At 33.0% G+C, this 9,568-nt stretch overlaps 2 non-coding genes across 2 annotated transcripts; both read right to left on the bottom strand.

Moving 5' to 3' along the window:
• Positions 1–7,553: 7,553 nt before the first annotated feature.
• TRNAP-AGG lies at positions 7,554–7,625 on the bottom strand. The gene has a single exon. It is a non-coding gene; the product is annotated as a tRNA-Pro (tRNA).
• Positions 7,626–7,721: 96 nt separating this feature from the next.
• TRNAP-UGG lies at positions 7,722–7,793 on the bottom strand. Its single transcript has one exon. It is a non-coding gene; the product is annotated as a tRNA-Pro (tRNA).
• Between the last annotated feature and the right edge of the window lie 1,775 nt (positions 7,794–9,568).

Below are 9,568 nucleotides of genomic sequence, written 5' to 3'. Positions count from 1 at the left end.
AAAGTCCTTTTGAAAGGTAAACTTACAGTCCCTAGGTATTAGAAATATTTTAAGAAGAGACTTGAATAAGACTTAAGAAAATTCTGGTATATAGGATTTGAACGAAGTACCCTTGAGAAATCTAGGAAAAGAACATTGTGGTTGACTTGATAAAGGAATCTTTAGCTTATGCTTGAGGACAAGCATAGTTTAAATTTGGGAGTGTGATAACGGGCAGAAATGCACATTATCATAGTACTAAGTTCTTAAACAATGTTGGATTGTGTTAATGAAATATGTTAATTTGCGTCCATTAAGCATCAATTTCATAATATCGTGGTCGCATGCGTTCATCGCATTAGAACAGTTGATTTTTGAATTTTTGTGCAGAATATGCATTGACGCAATGCAAGAATTGCGATCATAGGAAATATTTCGTCGAGAGCAACTTCACCGCAAGGCTTTGCGATGATTGTGTTCGCAAACATTCACCCGAGAAGAATCACTACAACTTGGTCAGCGCAACATAGTGAACGCATCTGGGTGAAAGGCTAATAAATCGCGATGGGACAGAAAGCTGATGACAATCGAATCCGAATTTAGTTGACAGCCGATAACGATCACAAGTACATTCAGCTTTTCGGTGACAATTATTCGGCACATCAGTCAGGAATTAAAGCCGTCTCATCTGTACAACCATGAGAGAGAAGCCACCTTTCACCATGGATGCTCTATAAATACCAAGGGCATTCTTCAGAAAAGGGGTTAATGAGTTCACGAGTTTAGCAGTTCGAAATTTCATACTTCAGTTCCCTCGTCTTTGTGCATAGTTTTCCTTTCGTTTTAAGGCGGAACAAGAGAAGAGTGGTGACGCCAAAGATCGTTTAGGGAAACTCGAGAGAGAACCTTGAGGCGAAGAAGTAGAGAGTGGGCCGACTCTCGCAAGAGCTAGATTATCTTATGAGCACGAGTAGAAATCAGTGTAAAAGCTTGGGCAGCAAGAGATTGCTCCCAGGCCCTTTATTCTATACTTGCATTTTTATTTTGTACTTCATCTTCATATTTATACAATGGAAGATCTATTTCTACATCTACTCATTCTCTTAGCACGCATGAGTAGCTAAACTAGTTGAATAGGTTGAGAAGAATTAAGCTAACATGACCTAGGAAGTTCATTGTTTGCGATTGTCTTATTTTGTGCTGTGCAAAATACCCTTTAGAGTTACTCGAGAGAGAGTCTAAAAAAAAAACCTAATGTCTCAAGAGAGCTAGGTTAGAATCTGGACTCGAGAGAGCAAGATTAGAACTGCATAAATAAGAGATAGGGACTTAGAGATAAGCTCTATTTGTCAACTTGCATCGCATGCATCCTAGAGATAGGAATAATATTATGTGGTCGTCTTATTTGTGTGTGTGCTATCCTGTCATCGCATAAATAAGAATAGAGGCTTATGTGTAGGCCCTATAGACTCATCGCATATATTGCATACGTTCTAGCATTGGAAGCCGTAGCATTCGCATCGAGAGGTTGTTAACTATTATATGCATGTTGCATGATCGCAAAGCATGAGCGCATTCTAGGAAGTGTTAGACGAAACCCTTCTCAACCCGTTCACCGCATATTCATCGCATCTCCCATTTACCAACTCTTTTCAAACTCCGTCGCATTTATTTATTTTTCATCAACGAAAAAAACAAACCCAACAATTTATTTACTCATCTGGTTACCGCAAGGTTCTTCATTAAAATTACCAATGCAATCTGTTTTCACAAGTCCCTGTGTTCGACCCTGGACTTACCAGGAAACTCAGAGGAATTTACACATGGATTTCGCTGGGGAAACTTGAATGCACAATGCAATTTCATCAACGCATATCATCCACATTTCCACTTCAATAAAAATCAAGCATCAGCTGCGATGAATAAAAGAATAATGAAGTTAAAAGACTATGCGCTATTCCTACTCCTAACTAGACAGATTGAGCAATGGAAGTATGACTATGGAATTGGTAGAGACACGGCAACTGTTAAAGCGTAATAAGTTGCATAGAAAAATAGATAAAATGGTGGTGGGGATAAATTCACCGCATCATTAAGATTGATCTCAAGGGTAATCCCAACTATTATAGTTATGTGATCATGCTATACACAAATATACGCATGCGATGCATATGTGAAACGGTCGAGAGAACTTATTTCTAAGTTTCTATTCTTGCTTATGCGAATGATGAATGACGCACACATAAGACAAGATGACCGCATACCACCATTCCTATTTCTAGGGCGCATGCGATATGTAAATAGCAGATAGAACTTATGTCTAAGTTTCTACTCTTGCTTATGCGATCTAATCCGACTCTCTCAAGCCTAGATTCTATCTTTAGACTACTCTCTCGAGTACGTCGAAAGGGTGAATGATGCATACATAAGACAAGATGATCGCATATAGCATGGTTGTGTTGAACATAAGATTATTCCTATCTCTAGGAACACTACTTACGTTGCTTAGTGAGTTCCACTACTTACCTCTTGGGCAGTTAATCGCCGTTGATCAGCTCATAGACAAACATTGCGACGGCTCATAGACAAGCGTTGCTACAGCCTCACACTAAGCAAAGAGGATTAACTCACTATACTCGCGCAACGCACACCTCTCGATGGTTTGCTACATGCTTCATATGTCTATGCCGCATGATTGAGTATGTGATAACTCTTGCAATCTTACTTAGCTCGTTACAATGAAAGTAAGAGATGATAAAAAAGAAGTTAATGAAGATGGAGTCGAAGGAAATAAAGTGATGCATTGATTACAAAATATATTAATGTCTTAAGTCAAAATATAATACAATACAGAGATAAGAAGAGAGATGAAGGGCTAGATGTAGGCAATCTCTTGCTTCCATCAGATGTATGTCAAGGCTGCCGGTGGTGCCATGCACGGGCGGTGGAGTAGTCTCTTTCGAGATCTATCTTTGGTAAAACTTCGGTCATCACGCGGTAGGTGAAATGTCAACATCAACTTTTCGGTACTCCCACGGTATGCATTCATGCTTGTTTTTGCCGAAGTACCGTCGCTTCCACCAACCTTGCGATCACCCTTCTATCATGGTTATTACTTTTTAGCCGCAACATCCATGCGATGAATGCATGCAATCAATAGCCGCAACATCCATGTGATAAACGTATGCGATCATCCTTGCGATGGTCTGGGATTCACCACATGCGATCGATTCCTACGATAGCTACAAAAATAGACATTTTGACGCTGAATAACGCATAATATTGGGTTAATAGAGAATTTCCATGCTGATCGACGCAAGCTCACTTTTCACATGAATTCTTAGTATAATCACTGCATATTCTACTTGTTAGCCCTCATAATTCTAAATAAAATGCTACAATAACTTGTATTTCTACCAGCTATCAGAGTGCATGGTAGTTAAAGAGTTTAATTAGTTATTCACATATCGATGGAGCTTCAAGCTACAAGTCCATAAGGTCCCCTTGGTAGCACAATGGATTCAAGTTGAGAATCAATTCTTGGTGTTGATTTGAAATGTTCAAATTGACAAGTGGACATTCGATCATATAAGATATGATCGGTGTGATGTATGAGATACATCAAGTGGAGGATTAATGTAAATGAGATTTACATTAAGTACCATGAAATAGAAAAAGAACTATGGTTTATATGCTTCATGAGATTAAATATTAAAACTATAAGTTAGAAATCTAATATGGTAAGTTGATTATCATATATATTTATAATAATATTAATTATTTGATAATTATATTTTTTTTCTCTAATAACCAATTGAGTGGGAGGTTATTGGTGGTTTTATGGTAATCATGAGATAAAAGGAAAAATGTTTTCCTAAATTTAGTAAGATTTTAGAGAGTTTCTATTCTCAGAAAATCTCTCACGCAAATGCTGTCAAGTGAATTGGATTCATTAAATGATAGCTGAAGATTGACTAAACGATCGTGGAGTGATACTACACGATAGTTCACTAAACTAGTCGTCTTATAAACAACCATGGCTTTTGCTATACAATAGCTTGCCGTTTGCTAAACGATTGGGCATTTGTCTATACGATAGACTTTTGTCATCTCCCACTTGCTCAATCGTTTACACGATTATTATTCTTCTAGTTTCTTCCTCTAACCAAGTCCACACAGAGCTCACACTTCTGGATTCTCACACTGAGAATATCGAGGTAGTCAATGTGGTCGTGTCTTACTCAACTCGACTGAGTTGAGGTTTTTGTAGGCCGTTCGTTGAGTTCGAGTTTGCTGCTGATCATGTTATATTGCGATCGTTGTGTTCGAGCATTCGTGTGTTGTAGTCTTGGAGATTGAACGAGCATTCGTGATCGAGGGAATTTGAAGATGAGTCTTCAAAGTTATGTTTAGTCTTTCCCTTGATTATCTAGTAAAGCATGCTGCAATTTCGTATTGTGCATGACCTGTAAGTGCCCATTTCTTGATTGTAATTGTTTATGTTCAATTTCGAATGAAATTTGGAACGATCATTCCACTGCTCATGGAAATCCTCATGTCCGATTTCCTTCACTCCCTCAATCCCAAAATTCTCTAAAGCTCACACCTCCTAGATTCTCGCCAGAGAATACTGAGGACTCTTTCGTGGGATTCAATTAAAGAAAGCTTCAAGGGTAAGGTTTCCAAACCTTTTGGTTCTTTTAATTTTTGGCATGCTATATAATTTTGTTTTTTTTTTCCTAATGCATGTACTGTAAAATTTGTCTTTAAAAAATGATTGGGTATTGGGATGATCCACTTCTGCTAGAATCCCCTTCACAAAGATTCTTTCGTATAGCTAGCATATAGCATAGAGCATATAACATAGAGCATAGAGTATAGAGCATGAAGCATCGAGCATCAAATATCGAGGATATAATGTTATTTTAACATGAAATCTAAAGTACAAATATCAAAATGATATTTTAACCTAACATTTTAGTATAATGTTACATTTAAAAAAATTAATCCTAATTTCATTTTTCTTTATTAAAATATATCAATTTTGTAGTAGGTCTCTTCTTTCATAATTTGTTGAACACGAGAAGTTTTTAGAGTTGTTTTTTAATATAGGAAAATAATTCAAGTTATTTACAAATATAGCAAAATGTCACTGTCTATCTGTATTAAATGTCACTGTCATTGTACATTCAATGCATACATTTTGGTTCTTGTACTTATAAGAAGTGACTATTTTGACCTCGGTTTTTCTACCAAAATTCTAAGATGACATTTCAAACATAAATCCCTTTAAAATTTAGCTGTAAATTGTATTAATGATTTTCTTTGTGTATAAAATTTGTGTTAAAATTTTGTAGATAAAGATATATTAAAATGATCGTTTTTAAAAGTACAAGAACGAAAATTGACGTTTTGAAGATATAGAGGCTACAATTAACAAAAAAAAAAAAAAAAAAAAAAAAAAAAAAAAAAAAAAAAGAAGTTGAAAGTACAATTCAAAATAGGGATTTTAAATAATCGTGGTAATTTTTGTTTTGGAGTCAAAATGAGAAAAAAAGTGTATTTCTTTGTCTAAATACATCTCATCCCTTGAACTGTGAAAGTTAAATATATATATATATCTATTTAGTTCCGTTGCTTATAAAATTCATTTCCTGCATTTGTGACAATTGGTAGATTAGGATCTAAAGCAATAATTAATAAAGCAAATAATAAGCCAAAGTTCATTTACTCTCACAGTTTCACTCTGCATGGTTTCTATTACACTTTCTTTTTCACCCCTTTAATGTTTGGCCATACAATTGACATATATATAGAATCTTCTTGCTGCTGGTTGAGAATTTTTTAGACTTTATCAAATGGGATTATCATTAAGTTTATATGTTGATGTGGGATGATTATGATGTTCAATTATATCTATGAAATATTTGAAGGTTAAATATTATTTTAGTTATTATATTTTAAGCTTTGGTTTATTTAGTCCTATACTTTCAACTTTCGTTAATTTTGTTCATTCTACTTTCAATACATATGTTTTTGTTCTTGTACTTTTAAGAAGTGACTATTTTGATCTCATTTTTTTACCAAAATTTTAGGATGACACTTCAATCACTAAATCTCTTAGTACTTAGTCACAAAGTTGTATTAAAGGGTATTTTCATTCGTATAAAATTTTTGTTAAATTTATATAAATATAAATTAAAAGGTCGTTTTTAAAAATGCAAGATTTGGCATGTTGAAAATACGAACACTAAAATTAACAAAAGTTGAAAGTTAAGGAACCAAAAATAATATTTAAAACCATAATTGTAATTTATGTTTTGCTGTCACAAAATGAGATTTTTTTTTGGGTCTATCTAAAGTACATCCCATCCCCATCACCTTATAGCAATTTGAAAGTTAGATATTTGTCCATACAATTCTTTTGGTTTTAAAATGTATTTCCTATCTTTGTGACAATTTTTTTAGTTCAACGGAGTGGGGGATTCAAATCACAGATCTTTTAGTCATTTGCACGTACTTATATCAATTGAATTAACCTCATTTTGACTTTAAAAATATGACATGCTCTCGGATCTAGGGCAATAATAAAGAAAGTAAGTGCCTTGAAGCTTGTCTTCTTCAACGGAAGTTCTTTTACTGAACCTCACAGTTTCACTTTCAATAGTTTCCATTACACTTTCTTTTTTCACATCATTTAATGTTTGGTTATAAATTGACATATATATTGAATGCTCTTGCTCCTTTTATTATTGAAAACTAACCATTACTTTATATTTCATCTCACTTTTATTGCACTTTTATTGCACTTTCAAAGGTATTTATTTTCATACGCTTAATGGTAGAAAATTGTCACGTAGCCTCATTGAATAATTTGTTAATAATTAGTAAGGATGTTCAAATGACCCGAACAACCCACACTGTCCAACCCAAAATATGAGGGTTGTATTCAATTAGTTTTGTTCTTGGGTTGAGTTGAGTCATAGGTTGGCTAAACAAATTTGGGTTGACCTAATATATATATATATATATATATTTCCTTATTTAAAGTTTGATTAATATGTGAATTTTTAATATTTTTCTTTTAAAATTGTTATGATATTTATCATTGTTTGAAGTTTGTAATAAACCATAGATATTTGGTATTTAAGCTTTGATACAATCATTGTTTTTCTTGTTTATAAGATTGATTGAATGTCATGAAATGAGGATACCATTCACTAGTTCTTGCTTTAATATCTTTCCTCCTGATACTGAATCAGGATTATGCTATTTTATCTACTACATGGACATATATGATTCCCAAAGAGAACAAATTTGTAAAAGATTTGACCATTCTCAAACTTGTCATAAAGAAGTAGGTACAATCAATGGGAAGAGGAGAAAACACTATTAGTAGTCAATCCCCTAATGCAAATTTTAGTTTAAGCTTTTGGATCAATAGGTTTAAAGATTATTTTGTTTATTATATTTTCGATTAGGTTTAAAGATTATTTTGTTTATTATATTTTCGATTTTGGTTGTCTTATAAAATGTTTGTGGGCTTATTTAATAGAAACCTCAGTACAAAAAATGGGGCATTCCGAGAATTGAACTCAGGACCTCTCGCACCCTAAGCGAGAATCATACCACTAGACCAAATGCCCACAAATGGTAAGAGTGGTGAATAATAATACTTGATTAGTTTAAGAAGATTTGAAAGACATGATTCTGAAAAAAGAAAATTTATAAAATGTTATGATGGGGCATTCCGAGAATCGAACTCGGGACCTCTCGCACCCAAAGCGAGAATCATACCACTAGACCAAATGCCCTATATGAGGATAGAAAACAATATTTTATTATATTGACTTTACTCACGATCGATCAATAAAGAAAGTGGACATTAATGAAATTATGTGCTAACATTATCATTATATGCCTTTTAGATTTAGACAGCTGCAAAGTTTGAATATTCTCAAATTTGTTATACAGGAGTAGGTACAATCAATTATGAGATAAGAAAACTACTTTTCAAAACTAATCCCTAATGCAAATTTTAGTTTGACATATTCACTTGAATTACACATTTTGAGCACACAAGTAAAGCAAATATAGAATGCTAAGATTTGGTTAGACATATTGATTGATTAACATATATATTTTCCAGTATCTAAGGATTATGTTATTTCTTCTTACTAAAGGATTTACAGTTCCTCCTACCTAAGGTCTCTTAGTTGAATTCCCTTCTCGTGAGTTGGGTAGAAATAAATTGTAATCTGGATGATTATGATGTTCAATGCTATATCTATGACAATTTTCAAGTTTAAATGTGTGTTTAGAATACATTTTCAAGTGTTTAATTTAAAAAATAAGTTATTTTGAAAGAAATTTGAATGTTTGGTAACTACTCAAAATAACTTTTCAATTGTATTTCAATTCATTTTTATCAAAAGTGTTTAAATAAAAATGGGTTTTTTAAAAAACATTTTTTTCTCAAGTCAATCCAAACAAGCTCGAATTATTATTTGGGTTATTGTACTTTCAGCTTTGGTTTATTTTGATCTATATACTTTCAACTTTTGTTAATTTTAGTCATTGTACTTTTAATACATATGTTTTGGTCCTTGTAATCGTAAGAAGTTACTATTATGATCTCATTCTTTTCTATCAAAATTTTGGGATAACATTTCAATCACTCAATCCCTTTGGCCTTAAAGTGTATAAAGTTTATGTTAAAATTTTCAAAGAGAGATCAAATTGGTCATTTTTAGAAGTACAAAGACCAAAATTAATGTTTTAAAAACATAGATACTAAAATTAACCAAAGTTGAAAGTACAATTCAAAATACTATATAAAATAATAATGGTAATTTTTGGCAGCAGTGTGAAAGTTAGATATTTATCCCCATAGTTTTGGGACTGCTTATAAAATGCATTTTCTGCATTTGTGACAATAGGTAGAGTAGGATCTAGGGAAATAATGAATAAACCATATACCTTGGAGCTTGTGTTTTTTAGTTAAAGCTCATTTGTTGGACCTCACAGTTTCAATCTGTATTGTTGTCCTGTGAGATTAGTCAAGGTGCGTGTAGGCTGACCCAGACACTCACCGATATATATATAACTCTGCATGGTTTCCATAATTCTATTACAATTTGTTTTTCACCTCATTTAATGTTTGGCCAGGCATTGACATATATATTAAATGTTCTTGTTACTAGTTGGGATTATTTTGACCGTATAAAATGGGATTATCATTTAAATCTGTTAAATCTTCTTTTAAATTTATATAATCTGTTTGTTTTATGTTCTCATGTCACTTTTATGTCATTTTCAGTCTGAGGGAAAACTGTCAGCTTCATTGCGGTGTTGCGTTGAATATAGTCTTAAAAAGTTGCATACTCTCTAATACCACTAAATATAAATCCAAGGTATTTCTTTCTCATATATCTAAGATGTGGATTTCTTGTTTTTTTTCTCACTGTGTGTCTCTCTCCTATTTTTAATTAAAGTAATTTGTTGTTAATTAGATGTAGAAAAATGATAAAATAGTAATAAAACGTAAGATAAAAAATGGGGCACTCCAAGAATTGACACACTAATCGAG

The sequence above is a fragment of the Benincasa hispida genome, chromosome 5 (assembly GCF_009727055.1).
Source record: "Benincasa hispida cultivar B227 chromosome 5, ASM972705v1, whole genome shotgun sequence".
NCBI classification, from domain to species: domain Eukaryota; kingdom Viridiplantae; phylum Streptophyta; class Magnoliopsida; order Cucurbitales; family Cucurbitaceae; genus Benincasa; species Benincasa hispida.
The sequence above is the reverse complement of the archived record's forward strand: the minus strand, read 5'-3'. Positions and strand labels throughout refer to the sequence as shown.